This window comes from Miscanthus floridulus, chromosome 11, assembly GCF_019320115.1.
Source record: "Miscanthus floridulus cultivar M001 chromosome 11, ASM1932011v1, whole genome shotgun sequence".
Lineage (NCBI taxonomy): Eukaryota > Viridiplantae > Streptophyta > Magnoliopsida > Poales > Poaceae > Miscanthus > Miscanthus floridulus.
The window spans coordinates 75,669-95,134 of NC_089590.1; the positions used below are offsets into that span (position 1 = coordinate 75,669).

The following is a 19,466-nucleotide window of genomic DNA, read 5'->3' on the forward strand; positions in this document are numbered from 1 at the left end:
CCACCACCCTGCTCTCCCCACCGCTCGCCACAGCGTGCTGCAAGGTGGGCCTCCAATCCTCCTGCATGGGAGTTGGGGTGATGCTCAGCCCCATCAACATCTGGCCACTGTCGAAAATATATAGGTCAGTCGCACTCTAGAAAACTCAACAGCGACATCGAAAATAAACAAAGAAAGCATACCGGGACGGAAGCGGTAGGGCTTTGAAGCCCCGACCTGACAACAATGGCCCAACCAGGCGAGGACCGCTACCGGGCCGCGACCCATGCCCCCTCACTTCAACCGGGGGGGAGTCAACCCAACCGGCTCCTACTCAGCCCGCGCGTCGCCATGATTACCGGCTCAAGGCACGCCAACCAGAGCAGCCGGCGGGGCATCCCCCAGTCATGGGTCGCGCGCCGGCATTGGCCCCAAAGATGTGTGGGTACGAGCCTGCTCCTTTGACCGCCTGGCTTGCTCCACCACACCTAGAACAGGTGAGGACAAGGCCAGCGATGCCTCAGAAGGGCATGGTGACCGTGTCCACTTCGCCTCCCGTTCGCCGATGGCGTCCGCGCTCGTAGCATGCTTCCTCGGCATGGGAACATCGCCGTGCCTCTCTGCCTCCTGCCCACCACCAGCAAACACGACCGTAGGATCACGATGCTCCACTGAGGTCACAACGACCTCCCAACCTTCCTCCTCCTCGGAGAAGATCATGTCATCACCCACTTCTATGGGGTCCTCCAACTCGAGCTTTGACTCAACGTCGCTCCTACTTTCCCTGGCCCGCACATGCCTGGCGATCTCCATCTCCTTCTCATGCTTCCATCGAGCCTCCTCGGCTTTCTTCTTCTTCCTTTCAACCGCCACCTCCTTCAGGGTGGCTTGCTGAGCCGTGCCCTCTGACCCCTTTGGAAGGTGTGGCCAGGACTTGTAAACTCCAAGTCCCTACGGAACGGACAACACGAAGTCAAGAATATAGGGGAACGGGACTGAAAGGAACATGAAGTAAGGAAAGGACAATGTACCAGCTTGGACAGCCTTGAAGCATTGAGGGCTTCGGGCTTCCCATCAAGGGACTCCTTGGGCCTTAGCTGCAGCACCCGGTCGAGGTGACTCCAGACCTCATCATTCAATAGCTCCTCCGGTGATGCACGGTCGGGGTCTGCCGGGCCGTCGTACAGCCACATTGGTCACGTCCACTCCGCCAGCGGCGCGATCCGACGATGGAAGAAGGTGTGAAACACCCGCTGTCAATAGAATATCATCGGCAGTCCACCGAGGGGTATCCCGCGATGGTAGATTTGTCAGTGGAGGTGCGCATAATCAGGAACCAGATGGTGACACAAGGCGCAGAGACAGCGATTTAGATAGGTTCGGGCCGTCTAATCGACGTAATACCCTACGTCCTATGTTTTTGGTGTATTGTATTGAGATGTAGTAGATAGATCTTGTCCACTAGGGGACCCCTGCCTCTCCTTATATACTCTAGAGAGGTAGGGTTACAAGTAAAGTATCCTATTTGGTACTATACAATAGCTTGCGGTGCACGCCGAGCAGCGCTGTGTATGCCTTAATCTTATGGGCCGGGCCACCTCTGATGGTGCGGCCCATGTCTTGTCTTGTGGATATCGGGGGCTATACCCCCATAGCTAGTCCCCGAGCCTGACAGTAGGTGACGTAGTCACATGGTGCTAGGGTCAGAAAGTAGAAGACCAGCCAAGCAGGCAGCCAGTCCCCGGGCGTAGCCTCAAGATAAGAAAAGCACACATTCACCATAGGGTGAAGTGTGCCCACTTAGTCCCCAAGCCTGCTAGAAGATGAAGAATGAATCTTGTAGCAGGGTCAAAGAAAAAGAAGTCTGAAAGCTTGCCGACATCGTCTGACATGTGCGTATCAAGACCCCAGATGTGCTGCCCAAGATCAGCTCCCTGATCCAAACAGCATGGAGCAGCTTGATAGCACACCAATGAGACATAGCAAGATCTAAGCAGCAAGGAAGTCCCCGACGTAGATGGCAATGTCCGAGCACCAAGGAGTCCCTAGCGTCATTGGCGATGTCCAAGCACCAAGGAGCGAGGAGTCCCTAGTGTCGCTGGCGATGTCCGAGCATCGAGGAGCGAGGAGTCCCTGGCATCACTGGCGATGTCCGAGCACCGAGGTGCGAGGAGTCCCCGGCGTCGCTGTCGATGTCCGAGCACCGAAGAGCGAGGAGTCCCCGGCGTCGCTGGTGATGTCCGAGCACCAAGGAGCGAGGAGTCCCCGGCGTCACTGGTGATGTCCGATCATCGAGGAGCGAGGAGTCCCCGGTGTCGCTAGCGATGTCTGAGCATCGAGGAGCGAGGAGTCCCCGGCGTCGCTGGCGATGTCCGAGCACCGAGGAGCGAGGAGTCCTCGGTGTCGCTGGCGATGTCCGAGCACCGAGGAGCGAGGAGTCCCCGGTGTCGCTGGTGATTTTCGAGCATCGAGGAGCGAGGAGTCCCCGGCGTCGCTGGTGATGTTCGAGCACCGAAGAGCGAGGAGTCCTCGGCGTCACTAGCGATGTCCGAACACCGAGGAGTTCCCGACGTAGCTGGCGATGTCCGAGCACCGAGGAGCGAGGAGTCCCCGGTGTCGCTGGCGATGTCCAAGCACCGAGGAGCGAGGAGTCCCCAGCGTCGTTGGCAATATTTGAGTACCGAGGAGTCCTCGGCGTCGCTGGCGATGTCCGAGCACCGAAGAACGAGGAGTCCCCGGTGTCGCTGGCGATGTCCGAGCACCGAAGAGCGAGGAGTCCCCGGCGTCGCTGGCGATGTCCGAGCACCAAGGAGCAAGGAGTCCCTGGCATCACTGGCGATGTCTGAGCACTGAGGTGCGAGGAGTCCCTGGCGTCACTGTCGATGTCCGAGCACCGAAGAGCGAGGAGTCCCTAGCGTCGCTGGCGATGTCCGAGCACCAAGGAGCGAGGAGTCCCCGGCGTCGCTGGCGATGTCCGATCATCGAGGAGCGAGGAGTCCCCAGCGTCGCTGGCGATGTCCAAGCACCGAGGAGCGAGGAGTCCCCGGCGTCGCTGGTGATGTCCGAGCACCGAGGAGCGAGGAGTCCCCGGCATTGCTGGCGATGTCTAAGCACCGAGGAGCGAGGAGTCCCTGGTGTCGCTGGTGATGTTCAAGCATCGAGGAGCGAGGAGTCCCCGGCGTCGCTGGTGATGTTCGAGCACCAAAGAGTGAGGAGTCCCCGGCGTCGCTGGCGATGTCCGAGCACCGAGGAGTTCCCGACGTAGCTGACGATGTCCGAGCACCAAAGAGCGAGGAGTCCCCGGCGTCGCTGGTGATGTCCGAGCACCGAGGAGCGAGGAGACTCCGGCGTCGCTGGCAATGTTTGAGTACCGAGGAGTCCTCGGTGTCGCTGGCGATGTTCGAGCACCGAAGAACGAGGAGTCCCCGGCGTCGCTGCCGATGTCCGAGCACTGAAGAGCGTGGAGTCCCTGGCATCGCTGGTGATGTCCGAGCACCGAGGTGTCCCCGACGTAGCTGGCGACGTTCGTGCGGTGAAGTGTGCCCACTTAGTCCTAGAGCACGAAGAATCCGAGCGCCGAGGAGTAACCGGCGTAGCTGGCGATGAAGCATGAACGACGAACAGTCTGGTCAACTGGTCGTCGGTGAAGTGAGGATTGAGTAGAAGCGACCGACGAACAGTCCGATCAACTGGTCGGCGATGAAGTCCATGAACCTAGTGGTCCGACTAGTTGATCGGTGGAGAAGTCCGAGCACCAGGTGGTTCGATCGCCTGGACGATGATCCTGTAATACAAATATGTAGAACGGGTAGTACATGATGTAAAAATATATGAACTCTGGAGAAAAATCAGCAATGGCGATGAAATAGCGTATGTAGCTCGGCGATCAGTTAGTGTGAAGATGTATTTATATTTAATACAAACCGCCCGACCAGTTAGTGTATAGCCAAGTCTCCAGCCCTAGCTAGCCCGTTAACCATAACACGGGGCGCGGAGCCCGTGCACGTGTAGGAAGAACAAAGCGTTGCTAAGGAGCCGCTGCCGACCACCCATAACGAAGAGGGCAGATGCTCGTGCACGTGTAGGGAGGAGCCGGAGATAGGGCCGTCTCTGGAGGCGTCCGAGCATCAACATGACTGTTCGGGGGTTCGGAAAATCGTTTGGAGAGCAAACATGGAGAAAACAGCTCGGAGAAACATTATGGCGATATACGGAGATTGGAGAATATTTAGAAGAATATTAAAATGTGACTTAGCTTTAGACAAAAAGTCTGGTCGGCGACGTATGGCGCTATCTGGTCGGTGTTGACGAAATTGTCCGGCCCTCGAGCTTTCTAAACTATCGTCATGGTGGCGGTCGTGATTGTCATGGCGCTATTATTTGCGACGATCTTCATTGCGACGCGGCAGGTGGTCGGAGTAAGTAGTCCGGACAGCTCGCTTAGCGGCTCTGGCGGGAGAGTGGAGTCGTAGTAGAACGGACATAATCGGTGGCCGTGGCCGAGCAGACGTGCCGGCCTTTTTCTCTCGTGCACGTATCAGTACATGCGTACGTGCAGAACAAGGCTTCTTCAATAACTTGATCCCGTAGCTAGCTTGCATGGCTATTTGTTTATTATTTGATTGATTGCTCTTGGCTGATGGAAGCGCCAAACGACGATAGGCTGCCGCTCTACCGTGCATGCATGTGCTTGGGCCCGATTGGATCTCGTTGTACCTTGGCGATATGCTTGTGGTCGGCTCGGCATCACGATCATGATGGACTCGGATTAGGATGGGGCCAGCAGATCCAATCGGAAAGTGGAGCGCCGTGCGGGTGCCGCGAAGGTTGACTCGAAGGTGGAGACCTTGAACGCCATCTGGCAAGTGAATGTGGTGGAGCTCACGAACGACATCTCAAGATCGGATGAATAGGCGAGCTTGTTGTACGAGCGCCTCCCCGGCGATAATCTGTTTGAGCTGTAGATGCACAAGGCCATCGCTGAGAACGTGCCGATGATCTTGAGGTACGCCATCTGGTTTGTTGGAGGATCAAGCGCACACTCCTACTTGGCACGTCAACTGTCGACAAAAGATGCTCGGTAGTCCACCGAGGGGTATCCCATGATGGTAGATTGATCGATGGAGGTGAGCGAGATTAGGAACCAGATGGTGACACAAGGCACAGAGACTGCGATTTAGACAGGTTCGGGCCGTCTGATCGACGTAATACCCTACGTCCTATGTTTTTGTTGTATTGTATTGAGATATAGTAGATAGATCTTGTCCACTAGGGGACCCCTGCCTCTCCTTATATACTCTGGAGAGGTAGGGTTACAAGTAAAGTATCCTATTTGGTAGTATACAATAGCTTGCGGTGCACGCCGAGCAGCGCTGTGCATGCCTTGATCTTGTGGGTCGGGCCACCTCTGATGGTGCAGCCCATGTCTTGTCTTGTGGATACCGGGGGCCATACCCCCACACCCGCACCCCATCGAGTCCCTACCGCACCAGCTTCTGGAGCTCCGCCTCGATAATCTACAGCTTCTTCTTCTGCCGGCTCACGGGGCCCCACGACCAGCTCTCCTGCCTCTCCGGCCTCCTACCGGTAAAAGGCGGGAATGGTGCCTTTGCCGGGTTCTGAATGTAGAACCATTCCTCGTGCCGCCCTCGATTGGAACCACAGGGGGTGTACGAGCCCGACGCGCTTGGTTTTCTCTACAGCGCGAAGCCCCCCACTGGCATGACCTTGAGCGGCTTCCCCTCTGACAATGCTCGCCCGAAGAACATCCGCCGGAAGAGATCCACGTGCGGCTCCATCTCGAGGAAGGCCTCGCACACGGTGATAAAACCGGTGATGTGCAGCACCCCAGTCAGATTGAGGTGCTGCAGCTGCAGGCCCCACTCATTGAGCAGCCCTCGTAGGAACCGGTGCGCAGGGTATCCTAACCCGCGCTCATGGAAGGCGAGGAAGGAAACAACCTCGCCGCCCCGAGGTTGCTGGAAATCCTCCCCCGTAGGAGCCATCCAGTGCGCCACCTCCTTCGGCGGCAGAAACCCCTTCTCAGCGAAGGCAGCCAGCACCGACTCCCTCAAGACGGATGACCTCCAGCTTGACATTGTGCCCCGGGTTCATGATTGGATCTATGAGTTTTCTCCTCTCCCTCGCTCTCCCCTTTTCTCTTCTAGGAACCGCCGTGGCACTCAAACACTCTTGGCGAGAAGGAAGAAGGAGAAGAGGCGGCAGATGAGGAAAAGGCGAAGGAATGGAATAGAAGCCCTCTCCCTTCTCCTACTTAAAGAAAGAGGCACAACAGTTGGGAAAGGCACAACGATTGGGGAAAGGCGAAACGACAGGGGCAAAAAACCCTCTCCCGTCCCCCATTCAATGCGGATGGGATATGATGGGACACGCCCTGACCGATGGGATGCACCCTATCCAATAGAACGGTGCCTGGTCAGACGGGACATGGCCTGAGAATGGCCCACCACTACCGCACGTCGAGCGCAAGAAACATGGCATCACAACGCGCAGGCGGCCCTCCGCCTTCCTAGGCGGGACTTGAAAAGGCCCAACAAGGGGATCTCCACCAGGAGAGACCAATGGGCTTCCTGAGTCAATCGGATGGCTCAGGCGAGCGCTGAGAGATAGGTAAGGAGCAAAGGGACGCCCCATGTGGGCCATGCCGACTCCGTCACGAATGACGAGCATGGATCCTGGTCGGACATTTCCGATTGGAGCTCCTCAAACCCCGTCACTCGAGCTATCAAGGTAACATTACCGACCTCCGCTATTTCTTTATATGAGCATTCATTCATCCATGCACGCATTCATTCATTCCATACATCCAAAAGCATCGCATATGCAGTTAAATGCATCACAACGCTCCGTGTTGCGTCACGAAGCGGCAGTTGCCTCATTCAACATGAGTAACGACCGACTGGGGTTCGAAGGCCGGCCCACGAAGGGCTCAAGGCCGCGTCGTGTCAAACAGAGCCAGGAGAGAAAACGCAGGTGAGCCCCGAGCGGCCCTCGCCCAGTCTACCCCGAAGCAGACAGGGTCATCTCAACCTTCTCGTTCAATCCTAACCTCCGCCAAACCCATAGAATCTCCTTTGAGGGGGGCCAGCGGGCCACCCAGGTCGGTCTCCGGAATGACCTAGACATCTATCGGGTTGCAGGTTAAGGAGCAGTGGAGTGGCACATGAGGGCTATGCCGACCCCATCACGAACGACGGACCCGGACTTTACTCGAACGTACCCATTAGCGAGCTCACTGAGCGCGTCACTCGAGCCATCGAGGCAAGCGACGTTAGCTCAGCCCCTCCGGTTGTGAGAAACCGTGGACGGGGTAATGCACAAAACTCAACCGACCCTACCAAACCCAATGGGGATCAGGGGCTCAAGACGCCCAAATGCCTCGGCTACGCCTGGGTCCACAACCCCGACTCGCCTGATCCCTCACTGTGCCCAGCGCCTGGATCCACGACTCCAACTCGCCTGATCCCTCGTTGCGCCCGGCGCCTAGATTCGCGACTCTGACTCGCCTGATCCCTCGCAGCGCCCGACACCTGGATCCATGACTCTGACTCGCCTGATCCCTCGCAGCGCCCGGTGCCTAGATCTGCGACTCCGACTCGCCCGATCCCCCGGCGTGCCTAGTGCCAGGATCTATGACTCTGACTTGCCCAATTCCAGACACTCCCAACGCCTAGATCCACGACTCCGACTCGCCTGATCTTCCAGCGCGCCCGATGCCTGGATCCACTAGTCCGTCTCGTCCTATCCCTCAGCGCGTCCAATGCCTGGGTCCACAAACTTCGACTCGCCCGATCCTTGAATCAGCAAATCTGACTCACCCAAACCCTCGATGCTCCCGACGCACTGGTTGATGAACTCCGTCTCGCTCAGTCCCTCGGCTAGGACAGCGCTCCTGGAAATGACGAGTCCAAAACTAGAAAGAGGAGGCTACACCCACCAAGGTACACACACGCCCACTGACAAAAACCCCCTAGGCGATTCTGCCTGAATCACCCGGGGGCTCGGGGGCTACACCTACGAGTGCACTCATGCGCACCCACTATCAAAAACAAAGATTCCCCCGCTGGCAACACACAAAAAAACCCTAGACAATTCTGCTCGAATCGCTCAGGGACTTGGGGGCTACACCCGCGGGTGTGCTCGTGCGCACCCACAGTCAAGACAAAAATACCCTAGGCGATTCTACCCGAATCACCTAGGGGCTTGGGGGCTCTTGTTGGGTTCATGAACCCAGGGTCCCTCATGGACCAGCTTCCCAGCAAAGGCTCGGCCCAGTAGACGACGTTGCAAACGACGCGCAACTCCTAGGCCAGCCCAAATACCAAGCGACAGGCCAAAAGGTGATCCAATCTTCGATCGGAAGGCCTGGCAAACGCTACCTCCGACTCTGACCCGTGCCTCCGACCAGGGATGCACCGAACCTCTGCTTACAGCTCTTCTCCGACTGGCGTAGTCAGAGCCGACTGGGGCCAACTGACCGGGGACGCCCGCTCGGTAAGGACTAGGAAACAGGCAGAGCAAGTAAAGGTAGGGCGCTCAAGTCAACCACAACACCAAGAACCATACCCTGCACGCCCATAGGGTAGTACCAACAAAACATGTCAGAAGGGTGCCCTGTAACCTTCCAGACATGTCAGAACCCCAACAGTGTTGAGGGCGCCGACATTTACCCTAAAGTGTTATGGGCACTATCAATTCCCGTACTAGGAAAACACGGTAAGGCCCCCCACTTGCATCTGGGCATCCACAGTGTTGTGGGCGTCGGCATTTACCATGCCTGGTAGGACACGATAAAACCTCCCACATGTGTCTGACATCAACAATATTGTGGGCACCTATAATCACCTTATACCCAACGACATGAGCAACAAGACTTAGTAGCTTATGTATTCTCTCTCTCTCTCTCTTATAAAGCTGTCCCCTTTATCTATAAAAGGGGATGTGCTCTCTCCCAATTGTGTTTAGCACTTGAGAGCAAGGGTTCGAAAATTTGACCGGTGGAGTGTCCGCCCATAGAGTGTGGACAGTCTGATGGTGCCACCGGCGCCTTGTATAGAAAAGATAGGGTTTCACAGAGTGCACCGGACGCTGGTCACGCAGTGACCAGACGGTGGGGTCCTGCATCCGGTCAGTGACGCGCAGTGAAGGTCGCCATCGGTCTCTTGACCTGACATAGGCAACCGGACTCTGGCTAGACACTATTCAGCGTTCGGTCATACTGATGTGGCGACGCACAGAGAAGACGATGAGTGACCAGACGCTGGGCGAGTCCGGTCGAACATGACCAGACGCGTCCGGTCATGAATTTTCACCTCTAGAAGCTTACTAGAAGTGACCGGACACTGGGGTCCTACGTCCCGTCCGGACGCGTCCAGTCACGAGTGGAACCTTACTGGAACTGACCAGACACTGGGGTCCTATGTCCGGTCCAACACCGTAGTGCGTCCGGTCACAACTTAAATGTACTGGTGATTGTTGAGATCGGGCGATCAGCATTTGAAGTAGGGGCCACGTGGCGTGCATCGTGCGACCGGACGCTGGGGTCCTACGTCCGGTCGATCTAACCGGCACGTCCGGTCGCCTCGATTTTTCAGTGAACCGAGAGCCATGGCTGGCTCAAGCTCGCTCTCTTGGCCATTTGCATTGACATAGCAACCTTGTGAGCTTAGCCAAAGCCCTCCCACTCATCTCCATCATTGATTCATCATCTTTGTGAGATTGGGAGTGAATCCAAGTGCATTGCTTGAGTGTTTACATCTAGAGGCACTTGGTGTTCGTGTTTCGCTGCGGGGTTCGCTTGTTACTCTTGGTGGTTACCGCAACCTAGATGGCTTGAAGCAGCGAGGATCGTCGAACGGAGGTTGGTGATTATCTCCGGCTCCGATCGTGGTGATTGTGAGGGGTTCTTGACCTTTCCCCGAGGGAGAGCCAAAAGATACTCTAGTAAATTGCTCTTGGCTTGTGTGATCCTTATCTTGTGTTGGTTGTGCGGCACCCTATTGAGGGTTTGGAGGGTTTGGCGTGTGATGCCAATTAACGCGTGAACCTCCAAGTGAGTGAATCGCCACAACGAGGACTAGCTTGCCAGCAAGCAAGTGAACCTCGGTAAAAAATCATTGTGTTCATCATTTGATTCCGAGGTGATTGATCTTCATTGGTATTCATTCTTGTGATTGATTGACTCATTCCTCGACTCGGCGGTATAACCATCTTGTTATATCTCTTTATATTACCACAAACTAGTTGTCAAGCTCTTTAGTGTAGCTAGTCGTGAGAGCTTGTTAGTTTGGTTAGTGTGTCTCTTTAGTTAGCCTTTGAGAGCACACTAACTTAGTGTAGTGACATAGCCATTGTATGGATAGAGACTATAGAAACTAGAATTATGGTAGGTGTCTTGCATTTTTAGTAGACTAGTGCAACACTCGTATCGCCTCATATTTGTCTAACCGGTTTGCTAAGTGTTGTTGTAGAAATTATTAATAAGCTATTCACACCCCTCTAGCCATTAGGACCTTTCAACTAGGGGTACACATCAACCCTACCAAAGACAAGAGATATCACTCATATGACCCGTTGGTACATAAGGGATACCTCGATGTCTCAACCTTTAATTTCCCTAGTTCGGCCAAGTATGTCCATGAACCATGTCGCGGGGTAGAAACCGCACCAAGCATTGTTGTTCATCGGGTGTCACTGATGAGTGTGGGTCTTCGTGGCTCGGATGGACTCAAGAACAAAGAGAAGACACGAGGATGGGCATGGGAAAGTACCAATTGACATAGGAGTAGCGATAGACTGGGCAATGGAAGGTTGCCTAGGAGCATATACTACTACCAGTAGTACTTACATTGGCCTTGCCGGCCAGTTGCATATCCGCTCTCCGTGGCACGTCAACACTCACTCAACCCCTCTTATCTTCTAGTATGCAAAGTGAACTCTCCTTTATTAGCATGCGGCTGCTAGTATTTATTAAGGCCCTGTTTAGTTTTTAAAAATTTTCACCTTAAAATATCACATCGAATCTTGTGGCACATGCATGGAGTACTAAATGTAGACGAAAAAAAAACTAATTACACAGTTCTCGGCAAAATCGCGATCCGAATATTTTAAGCCTAATTAGTCGATGAAAAGCCTTAAGTGCTACAGTAACCCTTCAATACGATGTCGGATGAAGATAATTTTTATATGTAAATTGTAGACCTCGATGAGATCTACAACTTTATAGTTTTAATTTTTTTCATTTGAGGAAAGTAAAATGCTCGAAAAAAATAATATAAAATTTCAGCACCATATTTTGTCGCGTGATGAGACTCAAATTTTAAAAAATAGAAAACCCTTCAATACGATGTCGGATGAAGATAATTTTTATATGTAAATTGTAGACCTCGATGAGATCTACAACTTTGTAGTTTTGAATTTTTTTCATTTGAGGACGTTAAGATGCTCGAAAAAATAATATAAAATTTCAGCGCTCCCAAAAATATCAAAAGTCACTGTTCACCCCACAAAACCGCCCAAAAGGCTGAAAGTTGAACTTTTTTGAGAGTTGGAGGGCCAAAGTTATCTGGTTTTAAAGTTCGAGGTTGAAATCCGGACTTTGGTGAAAATTGGAGGGTGTAAATTAAACTTTACCCTAAATTAAATGGCAATTTGCAATTTTCATTCCTGCCACAAAATGATTAAGTGCTTCTTCAATATTGCATTGCATTGTTCTTTCAGAGTACTTGTAGAAGTGGCTAGGAGGGAAGACGCGGACGCCGTCCTAAGTCACAAAACCGGTGACCAGCAGCCGCGCTTGTATTTTCTCTAACCACTTCACCCCTAAGTCTTTTCTCCATATGAGAGACAAATTCCCCTCGTATTCACTTTATCTGATTTTGAAATGTGTATTTGAGACCATAGACCAATTCAAACGAAAAGGTTTTCAACTACAAAGTTATAGATATCATCAAGATCTACAATTTTGGTTTTGGTAGTTTCCCCATCGAGACCGTTTGAACAAATTTAATTTCAAATGTGAGAAATTCAATCACAATTTTCCTTGGATGAATGGAAAAGGTTATCAAACTACAAAGTTGTATAACTGTTTGAGATATGAGCAATGCTACTGTACCCCCTTTACTTGCTATGAGGTAATATCTCAAACAAATCTGGATCATTGATTTTTTTCGAATTTTTTTAGATTAACTAATTAACCTAAGAAAAAAAGAAAAGATCTTATATCCTAAAATCACGGAAGACAAGTGAGTGGGCGCATGGCCCTTCCTTGTGTTGTTCCATCGCATGCGCAGCCTTCCATGCATGCGAACCGAATCAATCAGCGGCGACAGCGTCACGGCAGGCAAAAATCTCCAGCGAAAACCAATCAACACGTTAGCTATCATGTAACAAAAAAACTAATACTAGTACCTACTCCAGTAACTATATGCAGTTGCACGTACAAAAGTTGTCACGCACCTCGTATTTGGTATTATTTTGTTTCAAAAAGTTACACCAAAGTTCACACATTTGCCTTTGATCACATTATAAAAAAGTTACACTGTAAATCAAGACGTCATACATACTTCTGAGTATATCTCGTTCTGTCACGTCAAAAAAAACATTGCTAACTCAAAACCATCTAAAAAAAAAGATCAGTATAAAACTTTTCAAAAAGAAATAGACAACATAATTTTCTTCCAAAATTAGAAATAATTAAATATACAATTTTATTATTACCTCCTCCTAGGAAGTAATATGTGGTAAAAGATATCCAGATCAATGGTGCACATTTATTTGGGTGTACCACAACAGATAGTCATTCTTCCATTCGAGATCGTTTGAAAATTTAAAATTTACTATGCTACACTTATTTTTAGAAACGGATATAGATCCAACTGTCTCTATAAGTTGATTTTCTAGAGGTGGCTCTAGATCTAGCTGACTATAGAAATCCATTTATAGACGCGGTTAGATCTAGAGCTATCTCTAAAAAATGGGCATTTGTAGAGGCGGCCGGAAATACCATCCATACCTTACAAATGCATTTTTAGATGTGGCTAGCTGAGTGGTTGCGACACTTAGTATGATTTGATCGGTCATGTTTGGAACCACTTTTAATTGATTCGATTATAATCATCGTATGGGGATTTTCTTTCAATTCTTGATTGTGTGCTAGTTCAAAGTTTCAAAGTATGGATCAAAAGAATATAAAATAATGGCAAAATAGCCATATTCGTCCTCAAACTTTCATCCAAAGCTCAAATTGGTCCCTCAAATATCAAAATGGCAACTTTAGTCCTTGAATTTGTAATTTCCGTTCAATCTCGTCCTCTGTCCGCCGTCATCTGCTACAGCAGCTCACTCCGTCAGCACAGCCCATGTACTCTGCCAGCACAGTTGTTGTAAGTGGCTGTAGGAGCGTAGATAATCATATAAGGATTTTTGAAATCAAATGATTTTGCGAGAAAATAAAATGTCTCATGTCTCAATATCAGCTGACATAGACAATGTTGTTCACAAAGGATTGACCTTGACAGTCAATGCCTACTGAAATTACATGATGCTCTTTTTTGAGGCCTCAAGTTGTTTTCCTATTTTTTCAGAGAGGAGCTGCGTTGTCCTGCTGCTGATCCACATCCAAGTGAAGTGGACTGAATGTTTGCAGATGCACGGCCGCTTATTACACTAATGGTTGCCTTTGTGGCACCTTTTCCAACATTTATCTCAATGACAACAGAGGCACTCCCACCATCAGATGCCTTTACATAGCTTCAGCAGTTGACTTGCATCTTGAAAAAGAAGCCAGCCTTTTGTTTTGGCCAGACTACAATAGAAAAAAGATATTTCAATTTACTTTGCTGTAATAGTATATGCAACTAATCTGAAATGATTGGTACAGCTTAGTAACCTGGGTAAAGGAAGAATCTGTCCTTTTATTATAGTATAATCCATAACCATCAGACCTATTGCTTTGAGTTGAAGATGTGGCGGGACGCTTTCTTTTTTATTGCTTGGATTGTTCAGGTTCAGTGCCAGCTTGTTGTGATGGATTATGCGACCCCGTGTTCTCTTGCTGTTATATAGCAGAAGTTAGATTCATCTCATGTGAAACAATACATTACAATAATAAGGAAAAATTCAGAAATACATCAACACCATTTTCACAGAGCATGTCCTGGAGTTGTGACCCATATTTTTGCATCGTCTGCATCTAGTTTTAGTACCGACTTTCGATGACTTGGTGCCTGATTTCACTTCTGAAGGATATTTCTTTCTATTTTTGGGTGGACGCCCTGGCATTTCTTCACTCTAGGAGGCAATGGCTTTGGATTTGGAGATACAGGCCAGGCTGACTCATGCTCCACGGGTCGTAGGACATGCTGATACGTCCTCTTGTATTGCTCAATCCAGAAACACAAATGTACATAATTGTTAGGCTCTTCAGCCATTTTGAATAGAGCAGCACAAGCATGTTGACATGGACTCTCATAGACTTGCCAAAATCTGCAAGAACATGTCTTGTTTTTCAGATCCACAGTGAACGTCCATTTCTTCGTCCATTTCTTGTCTCTCACTTCAAATCCAGCTTCACCATTCCATAAAACATAACAAAATTGGGTCCTATGTCTGATCTTTCTGAACTTTCTTAAGATATTGGGACATATTGTTGTAATCCACCTCTCACTATTGCTCCTATTCTCTTGAATTCTTCTAGTTACTAGGACCCTTATGTCCTCTAACATAGTTATGATAGGTTTAAATCTTGCTTCAATAATCCAACTATTGAATGATTCACTCATGTTGTTATCAACTGATTCATGGTTTGATCCAAGCCTGAACCAAGCTCTACACCAATGTATAGGGTCTGTTCTCTCCAAATCTACCCATCCTGTAGGATTTTTCACGGCAAGCTTGTTCCTGTAATGATTAAATAATATCTCATTTGGTGCCTTTGCAATCTTCCAAAACCTTCTTTGATACTCCTATAGCCTATGCTTTTTCCTCCAATTAGCATAGATATGACGAGCACACATTTTGTGCTCAGCAAATGGAAATAGCTGCTGAATAATACTTAGTAGGCCCTACATAAATAAATGAAGTGGATGTCAGTCCACAATTTATAAGCTAACTGATGCATGCATGTTAAAAGCTACATAAATAAATTTGTTCCCTTACTTTTTGTTGGTCTGTAATGAACACCCATCTACAACAGCCCATGCTATTGGGTAAATCTGATTATTCGCGTCCCTTCCAACTGCTGATAGTAACTCACCTTTCATAGGTCCCTTAAGAAAGCAACCATCTAGCCCAAGGACTCTCCTGCATCCATCTAAGAAACCCCTTCGACATGCATCGAAACATATGTAAATTCTCTAAAAAACATGGTCCTCTTCTTCTAGATCAAGAGCAATGTGTATACTAGTTCCAGGATTACTTCTCTTCAGCTCAAGAGCATAGTCAAATAATTTTGAGTATTCACCACTCTGAGAATCCATTACCTTTGCCTTCGCTCTCTTAATCATTGTGATTGATTCATCTACACCTGTATCTTCTTGTACTGTCTCCTTCATTGCTCTAGCTTTCTAGGATGGATTAGCCTTGACAGTACTCTCATACTTGTCATAGATTCTGCTTGTTGATAATCTTTTATTTTTCAATTCTGGGCAGCAAGCATGGTTGGGATTATATGTGACAATTTGAAACCAATCAGACCTTGAGTTGTATGAAGCATACAGAAGCCAAGGACAACCTTTCCACCTACATACAACCCTAATCCTTTCTTTGTCATTCTTGACATATCTAAGATTTACCTTCATCTTTAGTGCGTACCTTTCTATGGCATCCTTTAATTGATCATTTCCTCTAAAACACATGTCCACAACAAACTGAGGAGCCTTAGCACAGCTATCAAATATTTGATATCTGCAGTTTCTTCTAGTTGAAACACCATCACTCTCCTCATCATATAACACATCCTGATCTGAATCAAGGTCATATCCACCTTGGGTTATTTGAAGACAATGAGTATCATCCTGTTCTGTTCTTTGGAGAACATCAAGTTCGGCTAGGGTGTCCACTGGAATCTCTACACTCTTCTTCATTTTTGACATAATGTCTTCGTACTTGGCTCTTATCTCTCTAATTTCATCATCTTCATCAGATGTAAATCCTGTCACATCACAAGCGCTATCTGATTCTTCATGTGTCTCTCCCTCTTGTTCATTCTGAACATCCTCAACACTGGTTGGAGCCTCCAAATACATGATTTTAGTATCTTCCAAAAAATTTTCACCTATCTGTTCATTAGGTTTCGCCACAAGATGGGTTGGGGCATTGAAGGGTCGAGATGGCGACTAGAGGGGGGTGAATAGTCTTTTCTAAAATTAATCGCGTCGGCTAACCGATATAAATGCGGAATTAAAACAATCGGTCTAGACAAGACTACACCCCTCTATATATGTTCACTAGCACCTTGCAAAGATACTAATTATGCAACTAAGGTGCCGGGCTAGCTAGAGCTCTCCTTAACAATTCTAGGAGCAAGGTTACACAAACCTATGCCACTAGTACTTTAAGCAACAAGGGAGCTCCTACACATGCTAGTAAGCAAAAGCACAAAGCTAACTAAGCTCCGTAGCAATGCTCAATAACAAGGCAACCAATGTCTAATTAGAGAGCGCAAATACTTAGCTACACAAACTAAGTAATGTGACTAACAAGGTTACACAAACCAAATTAGCCACGCAAGGGAGCTACTTCTATGCTACACAAGCAAGAAGGTAATTAGCAAGCTACACAAGCTATCTAATTACAAGAGCAACTACACAAGCTTAATATGTATAAAAGTAATTGCAAGCTTGTGTAATAGGGATGCAAACCAATGGGAAGAACAAGGTTGACACGATGATTTTTCTCCCGAGGTTCACGTGTTTGCCAACACGCTAGTCCCCGTTGTGTCGACCGCTCACTTGGTGGTTCGGCGGCTAATTAGCATCACCCGCTAAGCCCGCACGTCGGGCGCCGCAAGAACCTACCCCTTGAGTGAGGGTAGCTCAATGACACGCTTTACTAAAGTTGCTCTTCGCGACTCCTGCGGGGCGAGCACAAGTGCCCCTCACAAGCACTTCTCCAGAGCGCCGCACAAGCTTCTTGACGAAGACCACCACCAAGCCGTCTAGGAGGTGGCAACCTCCAAGAGTAACAAGCACCACCGGCTTGCAACTCGATCACCTAGTGCCACTCGATGCAACCTCACAATGCAATCACACTAGAATCGCTCACTCACACAATCGAATGATCACTATCAAGTATATATGTGATGGAGGGCTCCCAAGCACTCACAAGTATGGACACTAAGTCTCCCAAGGTGCTCCGCACTAGCCATGGCCGAAGGCCACTTCTATTTATAGCCCCAAGGGCTAAACTAGCCGTTACCCCTTCACTGGGCAAAAATCGGGCCGACCGGATGCTCCGGTCGTGTTGACCGGACGTTGGACCTCAGCGTCCGGTCGCCCGCAGACGGCCACGTGTCCTGATTCCAACGGTCACTTGACCTGACCGGATGCAGCAGCTTCAACTGACCGGACGCTGGACCCCAGCGTCCGGTCATTTCCAGTAAGGTACCCGAGGCGTATTTCTTCGACCGGACGCGTCCGGTCGCACGTGATCGGACGCAGCCCAGCGTCCGGTCACACTCCAGCTTCTGCGTCACCATACGTCAGCCTGACCGGACGCACCCTACCAGCGTCCGATGCTTTCAGACCCAGCGTCCGGTCAGTTGACCGACGCCAGCGTCTTTGCGATCAGCTCGTTTTCACTTCTAACTTCTTCACCCTTGCTCCAATGAGCCAACCACAAGAATTTGCATTCGGCGCAATAGAAAATAGGCATTCCATTTTCCTGAAAGCGCCAAATCCTGCAAACACCACCTCCTTTGTAAATGTGCCAACACCACCAAGTGTACACCACCATGTGTATATGTGTTAGCATTTTCACAATCATTTCCCAAAGGATGTTAGCCACTCAACTTGCCACGCCACTCGATCCTAGCGATAATGCAAAGTTAGATCACTTGAGTGGCACTAGATGACCGATATGCAAACAAGTTTGCTCCTCTTGATAGTACGGCCATCTATCCTAAACCCGGTCATAAACTTCTCTACACACCTATGACCGGTGAAATGAAATGCCATAGGTTATACCTTTGCCTTACGCATTCCATTCCATCTCCTCCAATGTCGATGCAACACATGCACCAACACGATCAACAATGATATGATCCACTTCATATCATCACGTGATCATATTGGTTCATCGATCTTGACTTTACTTGCTCTTCACCGTTGCCATCGTCCATCGGTGCCAAGTCTTGCTCAAGCTTCACCGCCACGCGGTCCATCACTCCAAAGCCTTCGACTTGCCCTTCACGCTTGCAACTGGTCCATCAAGCCAAGTCTTGTCTTGATCTTCTCCACCTTGATCACATGACTCAATGTCATGTCTCATGTGCAATAAGCTCCTTCAACATCACATGTGTGAGCTTTGCAACATCTCCAAGCCATTTTCACCTTTATGGCATATGTTGCTCACACACATGTACCTGTGGACTATTCACATGTGTATCTCACATAAACACAATTAGTCCACCTATGTTGTCACTCAATTACCAAAACCAAACAAGGACCTTTTAGACATCCAAATCCATGATGTTATCATCCCTAAACAAGGCAAAAACATCTTCATCTTCATACTGTGTCTCGATTTCTTCATTGGCATCAATTTCAATGGGCTCAGTATATATGTCCACAGCCCTTGCAGCACCTAGCTCATTAACCATGTCCAGGCATGACTTATCATCTACCAATAGCTTCATTCCACTACTCACTCTGCACCAAATTGATATCCTAATACATCTTTGGAAAGTTGTATGATCTAAAAGATGGCCTTCAAGTTCTGGGATAGATAGCTTGTCCTTATCAATGTGTGGCAGTCCCCAATCCCCATTGCAATACTTCACCTTTGACCCATCAATAACAAAATCCCCATTGAAATGAAATCTAACTTCCAATACCTCAGAACCTGACATTTTACTGCAGCCCTACAAATCCACTACATGGTTAGGTTCCACCTCAAAGAAAAACCAAATCCACTGACAGGAGACAAAGATTCATGTGGGCAAACATGGACTCACCTGTACTTCCAACTCTGTCTCTGTTCTCCTTCACAGCCAGTCCACAAGCAGCACCCAACCAGCAGCGCGGCTCCGTTCGCACCCTCCTCGACGTCGTCTCCACGCTTCAAACCCTAGCCTCCGCGTGCAGCCGCCAAGGAAGAGGATAAGTCGAGTTCTGCTTCTCTCCGGTCGACCTAATGGAAATATCGTCTCAGATTTTAACGGTGTGAGCTAACGACGTCAGACAGAGGACGAGATTGAACGGAAATTGCAAATTCAAGGACTAAAGTGGTTGTTTTGATAGTTGAGGGAC

General features: G+C 49.3%; 1 pseudogene; it reads right to left on the reverse strand.

The window, feature by feature from the left end:
- Positions 1-13,571: 13,571 nt before the first annotated feature.
- On the reverse strand, positions 13,572-19,253 carry LOC136493870 (uncharacterized; annotated as a pseudogene).
- Positions 19,254-19,466: the final 213 nt, after the last annotated feature.